At 41.8% G+C, this 22331-nt stretch overlaps 1 protein-coding gene and 1 pseudogene across 1 annotated transcript in view; both read left to right on the top strand.

The window, feature by feature from the left end:
* LOC126191371 (whirlin-like) overlaps positions 1-22331 on the top strand; it is a 580516-nt gene that overhangs the window by 17661 nt on the left and 540524 nt on the right. The window lies entirely within an intron of this gene.
* LOC126089759 (5S ribosomal RNA) lies at positions 12930-13047 on the top strand (annotated as a pseudogene).

A 22331-nucleotide genomic window follows, 5' to 3' on the forward strand; every position in this document is an offset into this window, starting at 1 on the left:
CTCTTTGATAGCTGCGAGCTATGTGACACGTTACGTTGTCCTGCTGGTAGATATCATTATGCCGAGGAAAAACAGACTGCATGTAGAGTACATGGTCCCCGAGGACAGATGCATACTTTTGTTGATCCATTGTGCCCTCCATAGTGAGAGATCACCCAGAAAATGCCGCGAAAACATTCCCCAGACCACAACGCTTCATCTTCCTGCGTGGACCCTTCCGACGATTGTTGCAGGGCGTTTGCTTTCAGACGTTTCATGCCGATCATCTGTCGCCAGTCAGTGTACTTCAGCCGCCGGATTGGCATGGAAATTCCATCCGTCGTCGCTGCTGAACAGGAGTCAGCATGGGCCCATGAACCGGACGCCTTTCGTGGAGGCCCATATGCAGCAACGCACTCTGAACGATCGTTGAGGGGACATTTGGTCGCCCCTTGGTTCATCTGCGCACAATATTTTTTAGCGCAACGCAATCTGACTTTCAGAAATCCCTACAAAAGAATGGCCCTGACTAACATTAACCTATACGTTTCATAAATCACTTACCAAAAATCTTACTTACTCGAACTACTGCAATACAGCGAGCGCCACTACTGCCAGCTAAATAAAAGATTCAAACTACGGAAGGCACTAACTACTGATAGGGATGGTTAGCAAATGAAAGATTTTAATAGAGAACAGACAATGTATTTACCTTAATAGTCATCATATATATAGCAGTTCATAATGTCCAGTATAACAAATTTCAAAACTCCGCCATCTCTCTCCCCACATCCACCACTGCTGGTGGCTCACCTCCAACTGCGCAACGCTACGCGCTCTTCACATCCAGCTGCCGCTGCCCAACACTACAATGGCAGACAACAATGCAAACTAGCCACTGACTGCACACAGCACAGCTAGTGATTTTCATCAGAGCGCTACGTAACGTTGCCAATAAGAAAACATAAACAGCCTACTTACATAGCCCCCATGCTCCCCACAAAAAATTTTACAAATTGTTTTGGGCAGTGGCCAATACATATTTGTTAAAATTTTTCATAATCATAATTACAATAACAAAGAAATCAAATGCACACACTTATTGATACAATGTTGGTCAAAAGCTAAAATTTTCTCACAGACCATAAAGATAGTCATGATCATTCATCATAATAGTAATTACAGTTTTTTTTCACAAAGTCTCATTAGTAAAAGAAATTGCACACAGAAGTAGTGGATTTCCATGCAGTCTTGAAGAAGTAGTGTTGTCCTTCCAACGGAAAGACAGTGCTGACTCTTGACATGCAGACAGGTAATGGGCCACAACAGAGCAAACCCACTTGATGAATATTTATAGGTAGGTCATCACAGAGTAGACCCACTGTAGTCCTGGTAGAGATTTTGGTATTGGTGGGCCACCAGAGGTGCAGACCCACTGCAGTCCTTGTAGACATAATGGTACTGGTGAGTCAGCAAAGGTGTAGACCCACTGTAGTCCTTGTAGAGACGGCCAGCAGCCATCTGTTGCGACTGTGCAGGTGCACAATCACCATCGAAGAGTCTTGCGGAGAATATAGCAAGTCCATAACCAGCACTTGTGCACTCACAAAGTTTTTGGAATTGTCCTTAGAACCAGCAATGCTGTTATCCAGTCCCTTGTTGAATTATCAACACACGTGCAAACACTAACAGTCCCAACTTCTCACATATTGTGCATTACTATGAGCAACAGAAATGTGTGCAGTGAAATGAATGCTTACAAGTTACTTAATTTGATGAACTGGTGTCAATTACAATTGTATAACATAAAAATACAATAACCAAGGTACAAAATACATCATTAAAGAACATAACAATACAGATAACATTTGTAGTACAAGCTTTACAAAAGAATCGAAATAACATATACATCAGTGTTACAGGAATTATGTCATGAGTACATACATAAAAGATCAGAACAACTTGCGAAACATCAACTTCACACATGAGCATTAAAACAAAACAGAATAAATAATGTCTAAGCATATTTACAAGGTAAATAACATATTATTAATGCCAATTATATTTGAGGATAACAGTATTCCTCATCATAGTGAATATAGCTTAGTATTAGAAGAAGAAAAAATTCTATGAAACTACACAGGGACAGGAAGAAAACAAATACACAAGGGTACACAAACACATAGTGGGATTATGAAACGTCCCCTTAGAACAAATTATACATGACTGTGCTTAAACTGACACACAATATTTTTTAGCGCAACGCAATCTGACTTTCAGAAATCCCTACAAAAGAATGGCCCTGACTAACATTAACCTATACATTTCACAAATCACTTACCTCACCAAAAATCTTCCTTACTCGAACTACTGCAATACAGCGAGCGCCACTACTGCCAGCTAAATAAAAGATTCAAACTACGGAAGGCACTAACTACTGATAGGGATAGTTAGCAAATGAAAGACTTTAATAGAGAACAAACAATGTATTTACCTTAATAGTCATAATATATATAGCAGTTCATAATGTCCAGTATAACAAATTTCAAAACTCCGCCATCTCTCTCCCCACATCCACCACTGCTGGCGGCTCACCTCCAACTGCGCAACGCTACGCGCTGTTCACATCCAGCTGCCGCTGCCCAACACTACAATGGCAGACAACAATGCAAACTAGCCACTGACTGCACACAGCACAGCCAGTGATTTTCATCAGAGCGCTACGTAACGTTGCCAATAAGAAAACATAAACAGCCTACTTACAAGTTACACGTCGATTCGCTGGTACAGATCTCCATAGCCGTGGTTCACCCATGTCGTCTACGGCCCGTGTTGCACTACAGTTGCCTCGGTGCTGGTTTTGGATAGCACGATTTTGCCACGGGCTGCATACTTTAACCACGGCAACGCGCGAACAGACTGCAAACTTGCCGTTTTGAAAATGCTTCCACTCTTGACCCGAAAGCCAATGATCATGCCGTTCGGGACTTGGATCAATTCCACCGTTTCTGCACTACGACAACTATCGCACTGTTTTCCGCGACCTCTGGACACGCTTAACGCACCATCCACTGCTGGTGCTGTGACCTGCCACCTATGAATGGTTACTGCACGTTGACGTCGAACATGGTCACATTACTGTGAATGGACAGTTTCACATGATAAATCTTGTTTCCTGCCAGGACAAATCGTAGGTACCGTCTGGACCGGTAGTCTATTTCCCCTCGTAATTACTGAGGATACAACAGGTTATTGTAGCTCGTCGAAAACAGTTGAGAAATGAGCGAGAATTGTTCAAAGGCATTGTTTATTCCTTCACGCTCGGTGGAACGATAAACAACAATACACTGAAGAGCCGAAGAAACTGGTACACCTGCCTAATATCATGTAGGGCCCCCGCGTGCACGCATAAGTGCCGTAACACGACGTAGCATGAGCTCGACTAATGTCTGAAGTAGTGCTGGAGCAAACTCACACTATTAATCCTGCAGAGCTGTTCATAAATCCGTACTGGGGGGTGGAGATCTATTCTGAATAGCACGTTGCAAGGCATTCTAGATGTGCTAAATAACGTTCATGTCTGGGTGGTTTGGTGGCGAACAGAAGTGTTTAAAGTCAGAAGAGTGTTCCTGCAGCCACTCTGTTGTATTTTGGACGTGCGGGGTGTCGCGTTGTCCTACTGGAATTGCCCATGTCCGTCAGAATTAACAATGGACATGAGTTGATGTGGATGATCAGACAGGATGCTTGCGTACGTGTCACCTGTCAGAGTCGTATCTGGATTATCAGGACACCAACACCACTCCAACTGCACATAACCACAATTACAGAGCCTCCACCAGCTTGAATAGACCCGTGCTGACATGCAAATGGTTCAAATGGCTCTGAGCACTATGGGACTTAACATCTATGGTCATCAGTCCCCTAGAACTTAGAACTACTTAAACCTAACTAACCTAAGGACAGCACACAACACCCAGCCATCACGAGGCAGAGATAATCCCTGACCCCGCCGGGAATCGAACCCGGGAACCCGGGCGTGGGAAGCGAGAACGCTATCGCACGACCACGAGATGCGGGCTGCTGACATGTGGGGTCCATGGATTCATGAAGTTATCTCCATACCCGTACACGTCCATTCGCTCGATACAGTTTGAAACGGGATTCTTCCGACCAGGCAACACGATTCAAGTCAGGCCCAGGCGAGGCGTAAAGCTTTGTATCGTACAGTCGTCAATGACACATGAGTTGGCCTTTGTCTCCGAAAAACCTTATCGATGATATTTCGTCGTATGGTTCGCACGCTGACACTTGTTGATGGCCCAGCACTGAAATTCGCGGAAGGATTGCAGTTCTGTCACGCTGAACGATTCTCTTCAGTCGTCGTTGGTCCCGTTCTCACAGGATCTTTTTCCGGTCGCAGCGATGTCAGAGATTTGATATTTTACCGGATTCCTAATATTCACGGTACACTCGTAAAATGGTCGTATGGGAAAATCCTCACTTCGTCGTCGGAGATGTTGTGTCCCATCGCTCGTGCGCCGGCTATAAAACCACGTTCAGACTCACTCAAATCTTGACAGCTTATCATCGCAGCAGCAGTGACCGATCTAACAACTGCCCCAGACATTTGTTGTCTTATATAGGCGTTGCCGACCGCAGTGCCGTATTTTGCCTGTTCACATATCTCTGTATTGCAATACACATTTCTATACCAGTTTCTTTGGTGTTTCAGCGTATAATGAAAGACTGAAATGCTAAGAGACGTAAGTCTCACAGAGGGTCAGAATCATAAGAATTGTGAAGGAATATAGTGTAGTATAAATGAAATTCTTTCTTGTAATATACAGAGTGTAAAAGTACCACAGTGGTGTAGCGGAAATTAAGACGAACAATTTGATAAAGGATACCTGTGGTCTATCGAGCGCATGCGCGCCACGTAAGATTTTGAATATCCTCTCGCCAACTCATGCCACTGGCTTAGTGGATCTTAACTGCTTGAAGCTCATTGATTTTTCTCGCTAAAATCATCCTTGACTATTAAACATCCTTGTCTTTGTACTTACAAAATGACCTGTCTGCAAATATTGCGTCAAAATTTTGTAATTTTTCAAAAGCGTAAAATTAACAAATACATCGTTTTGTTCCTCTGCCCTTGCTACGAGACTACTTTGCCTGTAAGGGTTAAGCTTAGATACAATTGTAAAATTAATTCGGTTTTTTATAATGTTTACAAAAGTCTTCTTTCTTTCACTACCGTTACGGGATAGTTTAAAGTACTAATGTCAACGAAATAAAAAAATTCAAGAATACGACCGATTTTTATATCGGTAACGTAAGACGACGATGGAATATACAGGCAGAGAGCGTGAGCTGTATCTCAGGTAGCTTTCGTAGACCAGCTCGAGTTGTTTTCCTGTATGATAAACCGCACGAATGTTGTACAAGATCGTTCCTCTTGACTTCCCCTGCACAGCTATGGAACATTGTAAACAGTTATCGTATCTTGGGCAGACGGTCCCCTACAGCTGGTAAATATTTAACGAATTATTTTTGTAATAAAGTGAGCTGCTAATAAACAAACCATCGTTTCCTACCAATTTCAATCCATCTGATCACCAGGCAACGTAAAAATTATTCCACTGCTGTGGCGGCAGTCATAAGAGTAAAATAACAAGCCGTTGATGACAGTAAGGCATAATGGTTTGTTATAATTAACATTACGAAAAGCTTTACTGCTAAAAGCCATAAATATTTTTCGACTAATTTGTCTTGCGCGTAATGTGTTTATGTACAGTGTGTGGCATCTAAATCACAATGCTCACTGTGTTCGAGCTGCACATCGTTTTCTTAACATTTCTGCAAATCACACACAGTTTATTGTTTCACATCTTTCTTACAGTTACTCGCAAGGTACTTGGGGATTTTCGAGTGACCCGTCTTGTAGACAACCACGCATGTAGATTGATCTCCACACAGTTGTCATTGCATTCACTTGCATAAAGAAAAAAGAAACTTAGAAGATAGAGGGAAATGGTGTTGCAGACAGTCCTTTTGACTTAGTACCACTGTCGAAACATTTGATCAAATTTACACATTCCCTTTCGTAGTTTGCCTTCTGATTTTTTTGAACGCCAATAGATCTCATTTATAGCAACAAAATTTTTTCATAGATTTTTTAGAGCTTACGCGACATATTTCATAAATTTCAGTACTGGAAAATGGGCAAGGATTAAATTTGACGTTGAATTTAGCTGCTGCTGCAGTTTCTTTCGTGAAGATTATCCAGTATTAGATTCTGTGTTTTCGAGAGATAGTTAAAGTCAGTTCCCTCGTCCTTTCTATGCTTTGATAAGGATTCTGACTTCCTCCCGAATGGAGTGGCCCACTAGTTAAGTGTCTGTACTCCTGTTTGCGGAGAGAACGGTTCAAATTTACTGGCGACCAGCCAATATAAATATTCCGTAGTTTCCCTGGACCATTTGAAGCGAACGCCGGTTCCTTAAAGGAGCCATTCAACCTTCATTCCATTCGATGCTAATGACACTGACATTATCGTGTCGTTAAACTCTTATTAATCTCTGTTTCTTTCTTCTTGTCATTTATTGTCATGGTTTGTTCTATATGTTCTCAATGCGTGCTGCTCTTTGTGATTTGTAGGTCGAATTATGTTATAAAAAATGCTCCCAGTTAACAAATTGATGATATTTTTTACATATAAATTTCGCTAGCTGAGTACTCGACGTCGCCCGGGCATGTATTTTTTCCAATCTTCTATTAGTTTCCCTCCCCATCCCCTATTTCTATACATCTCATCCTCCCCCTCTCTGCGTCCATCTGCTCCTTCTGTCCATCCCCTCTATCTCCTCCTCCTCCTCCTCCTCCCCTCTCTTTGTTGACCTCCTCCTTTCTCCTATCTGTGTCCATCTCCTCCATCCCTCTCTCTCTCTATCTCCTCCTCCTTCTTCTTTCTCTGTATTATTGCCTCCACCCCAACAGGAGTTTGCTGGTTCTTACCCCATCAGTCTTTCTTTCCGGATGGTACGTAATATGTGTACTAAGTGTGGTTGAAATCGATCCAAGGGTTTAGGAGGAGCTTTTCATCCGCGGCTTTGCCCGCGTACACACTTGTCACATATATTTCACACATATTTAACATATTCCACTTATATTTCTACACATATATTACCAGTATCTTCAGCGAATTTGGCCTTGCAGTTATGTTATGAAACGTCCCCTCAGAAAAATTTATGAATTACTGTGCTGGGCAAGACTGAACGTGCTCAGACATTTCTCTCTTTACTTATTCTGATCATCAATAAAATGACACACAATATTTTTAGCGCAACGCAATCTGACTTTCAATAATCTCTACAAAAGAATGGCCCTGACTAACAATAACCTATACCTTTCATGAATCACTTACCTCACAAAAATCTTCGTAATTAGAACTACTGCAATACATCGAGTGCCAATACTGCCAGCTAAATAAAAGATTCTAACTACTGCAGGCACTAACTGCTGATAAGCATAGTTAGCACATGAAAGATTTTGATAGAGAACAAACAATCTATTTACCTTAATAGTGTTCAAAAGTCATTATATATATATATATATATATATATATATATATATATATATATATATCGGTTCATGACATCCAGTCTTATAAATTTATTGCCTCTGATCGACACACGTCCAGACCATCCGCTCTCAAAACTCCGCCATCTCTCTACCCACATCCACCACTGCTGGCGGCTCACCTCCAACCGCGGAACGCTACGCGCTGTTCACATCCAGCTGCCCAACACTACAATAGCATATACTCCAACAATGCAAACCAACCACAGCCTTCACACAGCACAGTCAGTGATTTGCATATAGAGCGCGACGTGGCGTTACCAACATAAAAACCTAAACAACCTACTTACAATGTTTTCACTCAGCTCAATGTTTACGACGTCATATTCCTGAAATATTCGTACACTCATATATTTTTGCAGGTACGTTCAGTCGTGTAAGTGAATACTGCTTGGTAAACGTGTTAGCAGTAAAGAAATAATAAATTAAAACTTCATTCTTGATGCGATAGTTTAACTTAATGAACAGTGAAAATGTAGTAAATGATGGACTTTTTACCTTTCATCAGTTGGTGTCGGCGAGAAGAAGTGTCGTAAAGATTTGAAATTATGTGTAAAGTTTGTTGCAAGTCATTAACTGCTCTCATTCTCAAATACTGGATGTATATAGTGGTGCTATTTGCACGTCGTGAGCTACAATACTGTTTCACACCCACCCAAATTCCTACGAGAGGGAGATGGTTATTATTTCTACAATGGTTCTTTCCAGACAGTTTAGTTGAAATCGATTCGCCGATTTAGGAGATGTGGAGCATACATACCTTCACTTTTACAATATATATGCATTGTTTCTTGCCGTTACTGGTTTCGGTCATACTGTTCAGCGTGGTATAGTGGCACTGTATGTACTGGACAAACTTTAATAAGACGTTGAAAGTTTGGATACCGTGGCGCCAGTGAATGTGCCCTAGTTGCATTGAAGGCTTTCCTTTTTCCTTGTAGCACGAAATATTGTACTTATTTGACACTGTAGCGTTTGCGCCTTCTATCAGGGCACGCAGATCATGCGACGTTAGTGTGAAGTCGTATTTTTCAGTGTACAAATGTGATTAGAAAAACACGCAACACGGTGATACATTTAATCATTCAACATTTTCTGCAACACGAAAAATAAAGAATGCCTTTAAACAACTAAGACACATTCACAGGCACTTGAAACACACTAGTCAAGTCAAGTAATGACATGTAATTCTAGGAGTTTGGCACACAAAGCGGGTTAGAACACCGTTGCAGAAACAACGAAACAAACATGCCAAATTTAAACAGACGCCAAATCCCCAAGATTGGCGATCTTTTACAGAAGCTCGAAATTTTCAGCGGACTTCAATACGAGATGCCTATAACAGTTACCACAAAGAAACTTTGTCTCGAAACCTGGCATAAAATCCAAGGAGATTCTGGTCGTATGTGAAGTATGCTTGCGGCAAGAAACAATCAATGCCTTCTCTGCGCGATAGCAATGGAGATGCTCGAAGACAGCGCTGTCAAAGCAGAGTTACTAAACACACCCTTCCGAAATGCCTTCACAAAAGAAGGCGAAGTAAACATTCCAGAATTCGAATCGAGAACAGCTGCCAACATGAGTAACGTAGAAGTAAATATCATCAGAGTAATGAAGCAACTCAAATAACTTAATAAAAGCAAGTCTTCTGGTCCAGACACAATGCCAATTACATTCCTTTCGGAGTATTTTGATGCATTAGCTCCATACTTAACAATCATACACAACCGTTCGCTCGACAAAAGATCCGTACCCAAAGGCTGGAAAGTAGCACAGGTCACACCAATATCCAAAAAAGGTAGTAGGAGTAATCCACCTCATTACAGGCCCATATCGTTAACGTCGATACGCAGCAGTATTTTAGAACATATATTGTGTTCGAACATTATGAATTACCTAGACGAAAACGGTCTATTGGAACACAGTCAATATGAGTTTAGAAAATATCGTTCCTGTGAAACACAACCAGCTCTTTATTCACATGAGGTGTTGAGTGCTATTGACAAGGGATTTCAGATCGATTCCGTATGTCTTGATTTCCGGAAGACTTTTGGTACTGTACCATACAAGCGGCTCGTAGTGAAATTGCGTGCTTATGGAATATCGTCTCAGTTATGTGACTGGATTTGTGATTTCCTGTCAGAGAAGTGACAGTTCGTAGTAATTGACGGAAAGTCATCCAGTAAAACAGAAGTGATTTCTGGCGTTCCCCAAGGTAGTGTTATAGGCCCTTTGCTGTTCCTTATCTATATAAACGACTTTGGAGACAATCTGAGCAGCCGTCTTCGGTTGTTTGCAGATGACGCTGTCGTTTATCGACTAATAAAGTCATCAGACGGTCAAAACAAACTGCAAAACGATTTAAAAAAGAAATCTGAATGGTGCTAAAAGTGGCAGTTGACCCTAAATAACGAAAAGTGTGAGGTCATCCACACGAGTGCTAAAAGGAACTCGTTAAACTTGGGTTACACGATAATTTAGTCTAATCTAAAAGCCGTAAATTCAACTAAATACCTAGGTATTGCAATTACGAATAACATAAATTGAAAGGAACACATAGAAAATGTTGTGGGGAAGGCTAACCAAAGACTGCGTTTTATTGGCAGGACAATTAGAAAATGTAACAGACCTACTAAGGAGGCTGCCTACACTACGCTTGTCCGTCCTCTTTTAGAATACTGCTGCGCGGTGTGGGATCCTTAACAGATAGGACTGACGGAGTACATAGAAATAGTTCAAAGAAAGGCAGCATGTTTTGTATTATCGCGAAATATGGGAAAGAGTGTCACAGAAATGATAGAGGATTTGGGCTGGAAATCATTGAAAGAAAGGCGTTTTTCGTTGCGGCGGAATCTTCTCACGAAATTCCAGTCACCAACTTTCTCCTCCGAATGCGAAAATATTTTGTTGACACCGACCTACATAGGGAGGAACGATCACCACGATAAAATAAGGGAAATCAGAGCTCGTACGGAAAGATATAGGTGTTCATTTTTTCCGCGCGCTATACGAGATTGGAATAGTAGAGAATTGTGAAGGTGGTTCAAAAATGTGTGTGAAATCTTATGGGACTTAACTGCTAAGGTCATCAGTCTCTAAGCTTACACACTACTTAACCTAAATTATCCTAAGGACAAACACACACACCCATGCCCGAGGGGTGACTCGAACCTCCGCCGGGACCAGCCGCACAGTCCATTACTGCAGCGCCGTAGACCGCTCGGCTAATCCCGCGCGGCGAAGGTGGTTCGATGAACCCTCTGCCAGGCACTTGAATGTAGTTTGCAGAGTATCCATGTAAATGTAGATGTAGATGAATGGTAGGTCACGCAAATTCTGTGAAGGTGGCTATTTATAGCTGAAATCTGGATATGCAATGTTAAATCCAGCCTAGTCATCGTCAAATATGGGTTGTGTCTAGGAAACCTGCTTTCTCGGATCGCTAGACATCAGTTCAAACAAATCATATTAATGAGTTTAATTACTAAATGAAAAAATACAATATTTGTGATGCACAGACGTGGCGCAAGCAAAGGGCGACAGACAAAATAAGAAATCTCTTCAGTAAAGCAATTCCCAAGTCCGTGTTACATAGACACTGTAAGCAGGTGATTAACGTCGACGCTTGTATCCAAGTTGCTAGTCTTGAAACTGCTTTAGAACTCGCTAATCTTGAAGATACTCTTCAACTGGGGCCGGGGCCAATCGGGTGTGGCGTTTATGACCTCTTTGCATAGGGGCCGCTGCTGTAGCGTTGTCGTCCTGGACAGGGGTCGGTCAGCGTGCAATTGGCTGACGTCTTCTTCACAGCCCTCTCTTCTCTATCGTTCCCTATGGCGTGCCGGCGCTTGACTTTACGCCGCAACACACAAGAATAATGATATTAAAAAGAAAAGTGGGATTGCGACTGATTTCTGTGTTCCTATCCTTCCTTATGATTAAAAATTCTTCCTATGGATATAATGCAGCCATCTGGTGGACAAAATGTTCGAAATCGTCAATGGCAAGGCAAAATCAAATGTCTGAAACAAAAAGTCATCAAGTCAGTTTTCGTAGTTGGTTTTATATATCATGTAATACAACCGCGGAACGTCACCTACTCATCAACGAGATTTTTCTTTTTGTTTTGTTTGTCTCCAGTTTTCTGTCTGTGCTGCAGAGACGGCTATAAATAAGTAACATACCCACAAAAATTTTAAACCTCTACTTACTTCAGGACACATTACCTCAGGAAAAAGAAGACGAGCGGTTGAGCGTGATTCCAGGGGTCACCGCTTTCCGCAGTAGCTGAGTCAGGGCGTCCTGGTTGTTCGCACATTCGCTGGAAATGGCGCTGCTTAGAACAGGTGGCCCGCCTTCCGCTTTACGAGTCCCCCGAGACGACGGTGGAAAGCAGCTGCCAGAGTCGCTTTCCCTCACTTTCCCGCAGGCACTTTCCCCTCTCCGCATCGCCTCATTAGGCAGCGTCTTCAGAGCGCAGCGCCGTGCGAAATTCTTCAACAAGTTCGCCAAATACTCCGTGCGAGGGTGCTCGACAGGCATTCCAGTCTTGCACTGGTTCAGGCTGAAGTTTGAATAGCGCCGAGACTGAATACGGACTAATAGAGAGGGCCGCGTAGGAGGCCGAAGCGCGCGCTCTGCGGGGCGTTCCTTGCGTTCGCAGGCAGCCTACGCGTGTCTGAAACTGCGGAGGGAAGAGCGTTGATGCTGCGTTTTCAAGGCCACATTATACGTACCATAAAACCTTTAACTTACACATTAACGATTACATTCTTAAATGAATACAGTGTGTTCGCGGAGTGGTAGTCAATTAATTATGATAAATGCAAGACGGCTCGTATACGTAACATATTCCAGTCTTAGAGATGAACTCATGAATCCTCTCAGCTAGTTATTTGATTACTGTCCAGGGTAAGTGTACTTATTTTTCTAGTGAGGATCACGAATGATCTTTCCTCTTCTCTAGGAAAGCTGACAGCTTCATACAGAACCACACCCGACTCAATGTTGTGCGTAGGAAGATATGAACGCCGAATGACAGTGGAGAAAGGCAGGAAGAGTCTCGGAGCACCGATGATTGGTGAATGGGCTGGCAGTCAAAGCTGAACGTAAAAGAATCTAAAGTACTGCCCAAAAACAGGTGAAGAGACCCATTACTGTTAGATTAAGCTATGAAGTTATAAAAGAAAAAAAATTACCTCAAAGTAACTGTCCGGAACAATCTAATGACCACATAAGACTAATTGTATGGAAGCAGATGGCTGCCTCATTTTCAGTCGGAGAATATGGACTCGGTAATTAACGCAGAGGGCAACGGCTTTGCCGCACTGGATACACCGGTTCCCGTCAGATCACCGAAGTTAAGCGCTGTCGGGCGTGGCCGGCACTTGGATGGGTGACCGTCCGGGCCGCCATGCACTGTTGCCATTTTTCGGGGTGCACTCTGCCTCGTGTTGCCAATTGAGGAGCTACTCGACCGAATAGTAGCGGCTCCTGTCAAAGAAAACCATCATAACGAGCGGGAGAGCGGTGTGCTGACCACATGCCCCTCCTATCCGCATCCTTATTGAGGATGACACGGCGGTCGGATGGTGCCGATGGACCACTTGTGGCCTGAAGACGGAGTGCTTAATTCATGCAGAAGAGAAAGTCTTACAAAATACATGTAAGACCAATTCTTGAGTATTGCTCATCTGTCTCTGACCCCTACCAGGTTGGACTAATACAAGAGATATAGAAGAACCAACAAAGAGCGACGCATTTCGTCACTGGATCGTTTAGTAAGCACGAAAGTGTTAAGAATACGTTCAACAAACTCCAGTGGCAGATGCTCCAGAATAGGCGTTGTGTATCCGGAGAAGTTTACTATTGGATTACCGAGAGCTTACAATCCATGAACAGTTGCAGAGCATATTATTTCCTCCAACACATGTCACGCGAAATATGCACAGTGAGGAAATCGGAAAAATTAGACCTGCTATGGAGATTTATCCAGAGTCGTTCTTCCCACGCCTCATTCGCAACTGGAACAGGGAGGTGGGGGAATTTATGCTGACACCGGAACCACCTCACCGCACACTGTAAGGTACCTAGCGAGGTAGAGATATAAATACAGCGAGGCGGGGATGTAAGTAGAGATATTTTAAGTGATGTCTGAGGACAGTGTATTGAACAACATCACATCAGTTTTTACTTCATTTGCCGAATAATAATTATGGCTATTACGAGTAGTATGTTTTTAGGTTGTTTAATACGTGTGGCACAAACAAGACACTGAAGGTCTTCCTCCCCTGCGCAGTAGGTGAGGTAATGAAGTGTGGATGCGTGGAGGCTAAATGACAGTCTATGCTGATAGGCGTAGACCACTTCGCAGTGCAGTTACGGCTGTGGAGAAAATATCAGGTAGGAAATTAAGTGATGTGTTTGTGAGAAGTTTGTTAGACACGGATGAAAAACGACTTAAACACAGAAGTTGGTACATATTAAGGTACCAATAATAAAAATATCTGTACTTGTACCCCTAACTCCCTGTACATGCAGCGACTCTGTAGTAACTCGTTGTGGCCGGCCGGGGTGGCCGGGCGGTTCTAGACGCTACAGTCTGGAACCGCGCGACCGCTACGGTCTCAGGTTCGAATCCTGCCTCGGGCATGGATGTGTGTGACGTCCTTAGGTTAGTTAGGTTTAAGTAGTTCTAAGTTCTAGGGGACTCATGACCTTAGAAGTTAAGTCCCATAGTGCTCAGAGCCATTTGAACCATTTTTTAAATCGTTGTGTGTGTACACATTTGTTAAAATGGTGAGATAATTAGCTGATGTTGTAGGTATTTGGATGTCAGTTTCTACAAACTGATTTAAAATTGAAATTTTTTGTTGTTCTTGTAGTGTGTTGCATGACACTACCTGGAAATTTATGCTTCTCTCAGATATCGAAGTCTTCAACAAGTGAGCTGTTTGGTCAGATGTGGATATATACGCAATTTTTGTTTTTTTGTTTTAAAACTTCATTAAAAAGTTGGAAGTTGGATGGGAAGTACGGTACTCTCCAGCCTCTCAGCCTCTAGCCCCCCCCACTCCCCTCATTTCCTATGGATAATCCTGTCACTGTCTTCTTGTTTCCTGGTAGCGTAAATATTTGACAGCCTTTTGCTGAATATTCCTCTTAGTGCAGAAATAAATCTTCACTTACTATTCTCGTCTCCCACAGAAACTACATCATCCTTAATTTTAGGAAACAGTGCATCAAACAGTATTAAATCAACGCTTATTTACGCATTCACTTTCGAGTAAATTTCTTAAAATATTTTATGTTCTTAAGTCGAGCAGAATGAGAAACAGTGATGTATGTAGACAACAATGTAGTTATTATGCAAGCAAAACACTATGTATTTTGTCCCAAAATGTTTCTAATTCATAATGGAAGCAACCAAATGCACTACCGGTGCCTTATTGAGAATTTGTAACTTTAGATGTTTTAGTCTGTTTCGTTACTGTTTCTTGCGTGCAGGTAACAGTAAGAAATGATCAACAGCTGTTTTCTTTTTTTACCGTATCAGTTCATTCGAATTTTACACTCTTTCAGCAGTACTTGCCTAAAAATGAACAACATTTGCGATGAATTTATACGTGCTTGGTTTTAGGGAACTTACCAAACCATATTGCAGCTTCCACAAGGCCTTTTTTATAACAACCCAAACACACTCGGGAATTAAAATTATTCTTCGACACACGTCATAAGTACGTCTAACTCATTGGACAATAATCTTTACTGTCTGCAGCAAAATGTTTCTTTTATTTATTTATTTTTTCATCTAGAATACTAAGTTTTGCTTTTACTGTCTTAACCTTACAAAACAATAATTATATACGATAAAACAAAATACAAGTTTTCACACGCCCAATGAAAAATGGCATGTGATAAGCTACAAAACTTCTTTCATCCACTAAAGATCGGCAGCGTTCTAGAAAGTCGTGTTGCACGTAATTTTTGTATCTTGTAAATACCACCTATATTTTATGATTTCCGAACTTCGATTCTCCCTCAGAACTAAAATGATTGATTTCCACATCTCCCATTGCATTTAAAACAACATTCTTTTTTCTGGGTAATGCCTATTACAACGATCTTCCCGTTGAAAATTAAATGAGTTTACTGATCTTAGAGAACACAGCTCACGCTCTTCACAAATATGATGCGATAGGAGCTGAGCATCGTGGATTCGGTGTTTGTTGTCACTGAAGAAAGTTTTCCGTTGAACATCACGACGGCCCCGCGGCGAATAGCAGGTCTGCAGAGTGTGCGTTGAATTAATGATTGTCGGTATTGGTGTGTATCAGTTCGAATTTACCATCATTATTATAACACTAGGTATAAATTGGAGTAAGTTACTCGACTCGTTTTGAAATGTGGACTCTCATCAATGCACAAATGCTTATCACTGCCGTTTTTTTTCCGTAGCGATCTCACATTGACTAACCCAACCTTTCAGGAAGAGCTTAGCTGTTTTTATAAATATTCTCATCGCTCTGTGAGATCGGAACATGACTTCTCTAAGCTAAGTTCTTGTGGTTGAACTACACTATGTATTTTTCTGGTCAGACTGTGTCTTACTGACTCTCACATCCCCCACGTTATGTGGTCGTTCCATCTTAAATCTGTCCGGACAGAATTGACGATTGTGTGTATCATTCTAGCGGACGATAACCAGCCACGCCGACAAACTACCTTGTTCCCTCAGCCCTTAACTCTTTCCTAACATACTGTCCACGACTGCGTCGTCAGAGAATTGCCTTACTGTGCTAAAAATGTGTGGCAAGGAAAGTAATAGCACCAAGTTTCCTCGAGTTACACTGGATGGCTTTTCCGGCCTCCGAAAACGTTATAGTGCATGAGCACAATACTTATTCCGTAATTTCCCGCAAATTGACATCACTGAGATAGATTCGTATTCTGCGGCCCCTCTTAAATACTGAAAGGACCTGCGTCTTTTCACAATCTCGTCGTATGCACTTCTGATTTAGCAATCCACATTTGACATAAAATACAAAGTGTATCCATTTAGTTCCAGTCGCCGCTACTCCACGGCGCGACTTCAGTATTCCTTCAAATCCGCTCTTACTTATTTCTATGTTCGACAGATGCAGGGATTGTCGAAAATAGGATCTATGATAGGATCTTACCCGGTGAGGAAATTTATTTAGGGCAAATTAAGCTTGTGCGTTATGGACGCTATTGAACACATTGTTTCTACATTAAAAGGATCAGTTACGATCAGTCGCTCATGAGGTATAATTTTCTGTCTGAAGTAGTTTTCGCAGCTAACGATAATCATATTTCATTGGGTTTAGTACTTACGTTGTCATATGTTCTGTTTAGGTGCCAACGTGATTCATAAGCGGGCATGGAGTCAGCTTTGGTCAAGCGAGCAGTTTTACCGGGGACCAAAGATATTTACGATACTGTTTTGCCAGCTTTGTGTATGTTGTTGTTGTTGTGGTCTTCAGTCCTGAGACTGGTTTGATGCAGCTCTCCATGCTACTCTATCCTGTGCAAGCTTCTTCATCTCCCAGTACCTACTGCAACCTACATCCTTCTGAATCTGCTTAGTGTATTCATCTCTTGGTCTCCCCCTACGATTTTTACCCTCCACGCTGCCCTCCAATACTAAATTGGTGATCCCTTGATGCCTCAGAACATGTCCTACCAACCGATCCCTTCTTCTGGTCAAGTTGTGCCACAAACTTCTCTTCTCCCCAATCCTATTCAATACTTCCTCATTAGTTACGTGATCTACCCATCTAATCTTCAGCATTCTTCTGTAGCACCACATTTCAAAAGCTTCTATTCTCTTCTTGTCCAAACTATTTACCGTCCATGTTTCACTTCCATACATGGCTACACTCCATACAAATACTTTCAGAAAGGACTTTCTGACACTTAAATCTATACTTGATGTTAACAAATTTCTCTTCTTCAGAAACGCTTTCCTTGCCATTGCCAGTCTACATTTTATATCCTCTCTACTTCGACCATCATCAGTTATTTTGCTCCCCAAATAGCAAAACTCCTTTACTTCTTTAAGTGTCTCATTTTCTAATGTAATTCCCTCAGCATCACCCGACTTAAGTCGAATACATTCCATTATCCTTGTTTTGCTTTTGTTGATGTTCATCTTATATCCTCCTTTCAAGACACCATCCATTCCGTTCAACTGCTCTTCCAAGTCCTTTGCTGTCTCTGACAGAATTACAATGTCATCGGCGAACCTCAAAGTTTTTATTTCTTCTCCATGGATTTTAATACCTACTCCAAATTTTTCTTTTGTTTCCTTTACTGCTTGCTCAATATACAGATTGAATAACATCGGGGAAAGGCTACAACCCTGTCTTACTCCCTTCCCAACCGCTGCTTCCCTCTCATGTCCCTCGACTCTTATAACTGCCATCTGGTTTCTGTACAAATTGTATATAGCCTTTCGCTCCCTGTATTATACCCCTGCCACCTTTAGAATTTGAAATAGAGTATTCCAGTCAACATTGTCAAAAGCTTTCTCTAAGTCCACAAATGCTAGAAACGTAGGTTTGCCTTTCCTTAATCTTTCTTCTAAGATAAGTCGTAAGGTCAGCATTGCCTCACGTGTTCCAGTATTTCTACGGAATCCAAACTGATCTTCCCCGAGGTCGGCTTCTACTAGTTTTTCCATTCGTCTGTAAAGAATTCGTGTTAGTACTTTGCAGCTGTGGCTTATTAAGCTGATTGTTCGGTAATTTTCACATCTGTCAACACCTGCTTTCTTTGGGATTGGAATTATTATATTCTTCTTGAAGTCGGAGGGTATTTCGCCTGTTTCATACATCTTGCTCACCAGATGGTAGAGTTTTGTCAGGACTGGCTCTCCCAAGGCCGTCAGTAGTTCCAATGGAATGTTGTCTACTCCGGGGGCCTTGTTTCGACTCAGGTCTTTCAGTGCTCTGTCAAACTCTTCACGCAGTATCGTATCTCCCATTTCATCTTCATCTACATCCTCTTCCATTTCCATAATATTGTCCTCAAGTGCATCGCCCTTGTATAGACTCTCTATATACTCCTTCCACCTTTCTGCTTTCCCTTCTTTGCTTAGAACTGGGTTTCCATCTGAGCTCTTGATGTTCATACAAGTGGTTCTCTTATCTCCAAAGGTCTCTTTAATTTTCCTGTAGGCAGTATCTATCTTACCCCTAGTGAGATAAGCCTCTACATCCTTACATTTGTCCTCTAGCCATCCCTGCTTAGCCATTTTGCACTCCTGTCGATCTCATTTTTGAGACGTTTGTATTCTTTTTTGCCTGCTTCATTTACAGCATTTTTATATTTTCTCCTTTCATCAATTAAATTCAATATTTCTTCTGTTACCCAAGGATTTCTACTAGCCCTCGTCTTTTTACCTACTTGATCCTCTGCTGCCTTCACTACTTCATCCCTCAAAGCTACCCATTCTTCTTCTACTGTATTTCTTTCCTCCATTCCTGTCAGTTGTTCCCTTATGCTCTCCCTGAAACTCTGTACAACCTCTGGTTCTTTCAGTTTATCCAGGTCCCATCTCCTTAAATTCCCACCTTTTTGCAGTTTCTTCAGTTTTAATCTACAGGTCATAACCAATAGATTGTGGTCAGAGTCCACATCTGCCCCTGGAAATGTCTTACAATTTAAAACCTGGTTCCTAAATCTCTGTCTTACCATTATATAATCTATCTGATACCTTTTAGTATCTCCAGGGTTCTTCCATGTATACAGCCTTCTATCATGATTCTTAAACCAAGTGTTAGCTATGATTAAGTTGTGCTCTGTGCAAAATTCTACCAGGCGGCTTCCTCTTTCATTTCTTAGCCCCAATCCATACTCACCTACTATGTTTCCTTCTCTCCCATTTCCTACACTCGAATTCCAGTCACCCATGATTATTAAATTTTCGTCTCCCTTCACTATCTGAATAATTTCTTTTATTTCATCATACATTTCTTCAATTTCTTCGTCATCTGCAGAGCCAGTTGGCATATAAACTTGTACTACTGTAGTAGGTGTGGGCTTCGTATCTATCTTGGACACAATAATGCGTTCACTATGCTGTTTGTAGTAGCTTACCCGCATTCCTATTTTCCTCTTCATTATTAAACCTACTCCTGCATTACCCCTATTTGACTTTGTGTTTATAACCCTGTAGTCACCTGACCAGAAGTCTTGTTCCTCCTGCCACCGAACTTCACTAATTCCCACTATATCTAACTTTAACCTATCCATTTCCCTTTTTAAATTTTCTAACCTACCAGCCCGATTAAGGGATCTGACATTCCACGCTCCGATCCGTAGAACGCCAGTTTTCTTTCTCCTGATAACGACATCCTCTTGAGTAGTCCCCGCCCGGAGATCCGAATGGGGGACTATTTTACCTCCGGAATATTTTACCCAAGAGGACGCCATCATCATTTAATCATACAGTAAAGCTGCATGCCCTCGGGAAAAATTACGGCCGTAGTTTCCCCTTGCTTTCAGCCGTTCGCAGTACCAGCACAGCAAGGCCGTTTCGGTTATTGTTACAAGGCCAGATCAGTCAACCATCCAGACTGTTGCCCTTGCAACTACTGAAAAGACTGCTGCCCCTCTTCAGGAACCACACGTTTGTCTGGCCTCTCAACAGATACCCCTCCGTTGTGGTTGTACCTACGGTACGGCTATCTGTATCGCTGAGGCACGCAAGCCTCCCCACCAACGGCAAGGTCCATGGTTCATGGGGAGTGTACATGTGGGAGTGTATATGTGGTATGAAAATGTAATTTGCGACTGTATTGTGAGAAAATTTTGATGGGCACTAGGTTATAACGTGTTCTGTCGTGTACTCATGATGTTGCTCGACTTCATTTGCTCCGAAGATCACAGAAATGCATGACGTTCACTTTGGCTGGTGGTAGTTAAAATATTATGGTATTTCCTCGTTGACGTGTGTCGCTTTATTTATTACCTCTTGCAAGATTTTGAAAGCTACAACGAGAATTCTGACGAGTTACGTTCATTAGACTTTGTTCAGTGTGTGTGTGTGTGTGTGTGTGTGTGTGTGTACTCTTAAAAAAGTGAAGTGTGTTATGTGTGTTCGTTTACTACTTTTTTGTCTTCCACTAGTCTTTTTTGCGCAATAGCCTTTTAACTTCAGTGTACCGTGTAAGCTATTGCAGTATTTCAAAATGTCTACATCAGTTTCGATATTTGTGGAGTGACGGTTGCATTTATTAATTGTCTTGCGAACATGAACTCTCAGTCTTTCTAGATTTTGTGTGTTATGTGTACATTGTTTGAAAATTCCTGCGTGTTTGCCCTATTTATTGGGTTTGACAGAAATTGTATATTCCACCATTGCTATTGAACACATTGCTTCTATATTAAATGGATCAGTTACGATCAGTCGCTGTTCTGTTGTTAATTCTTACTCTTCTTTGTGTTGTGCTATTTATTCTCCATGTTATTCCAATGCCTTGCTTCATTATGTTTCGAATACCATGTAATAGCGTATTATTGATGTGGTCTTTTGTGTCTGTGGTGTGTGTGCTCTGCCTCTGTGTTTTCAAACTCGTTGTGTAGTTGCGCACTTATGTGAGGGGTCCAATTTGATTACCTTTCATTTTTACCTTGTGGCTAAGCTTGTTCCCAGCTCCCAATTTTGGTGCTGGATAGTGATTTTCTTGGAGTCATTATTAATCAAAATTATCTTTCTCGTTGAATACTAGTGATCAAGAACGGTGTAATAGTCTTGCAGTTATTGATTTTTATACAAACATGCACTGAATATGGAAGTCCGATGTGTTTCTTCTCTGTAGATACAACACTCTTACTTTTCCCTCGAGAATGAGTTATCTAACCAAAACCTCAATATCATTTTCGTATTAGACGTTTATTATGACGTCATACAAGTCTTTTTATCGTACCCTTCCGTTCGCAACGCGCCCTTCTCCGAAAGAGTAATCTTTACTGCAGAGGAAGCTCTGCACGTCATGGATGATGGGGTGTTATCCACTGAAGACAGTTCCATCTGGAATCCCTTGAGGAGAACTCACCGCAGCCACAGTACGTTGCAACTGACGAGTTATCAGACAACAATTACAAAGTTAGGCCTTTCGCAGTTGACTCTAAGAAAGGGTTTCATGTCTAGATAAAATGTCAGTCTGACGCAAAGATTGACAGTTAGGTTTCAATGTAGTGAAATGTAAATTTCTACTCCCCAAAAATGTATCACTGAAGAAGCCTCTGACTGCAAGACTGACATGTCACAACTGGAGTCATTCAAGTCAAAGGAGCCTCTCGGAGTAGCAGTGTGTACCTACGTCAAATGGAACCATTACACGCCTTCTGCTGTAGTTTGTGCACGTGACCACGGCCTTGTTTGCTTATTAGGACACCGTAATAAGGAAATGTTTATTGGCAGATCTTTGAGAAAATACCACAAATATGTTTAGAAAGTTCCGAATTTCAGGACAAAATCCACGAATATTCACTACTCTCCCGAACGCCGCTCCAGCAGGCATTTGAAAATAATACTAGACTTACTAAAGTGAATTCACACTATGGAAATCAGCCTCGCGCAATTGCTGATAGCGACTCTTTCGCGTCGAGCCAGACCACAGTCTGTTTACGGCCGTTTATCATTACGTGCAACACACTACATGCAACCCAACAAACTATAAAAA

The sequence above is a fragment of the Schistocerca cancellata genome, chromosome 6, assembly GCF_023864275.1.
Source record: "Schistocerca cancellata isolate TAMUIC-IGC-003103 chromosome 6, iqSchCanc2.1, whole genome shotgun sequence".
Taxonomy (NCBI): domain Eukaryota; kingdom Metazoa; phylum Arthropoda; class Insecta; order Orthoptera; family Acrididae; genus Schistocerca; species Schistocerca cancellata.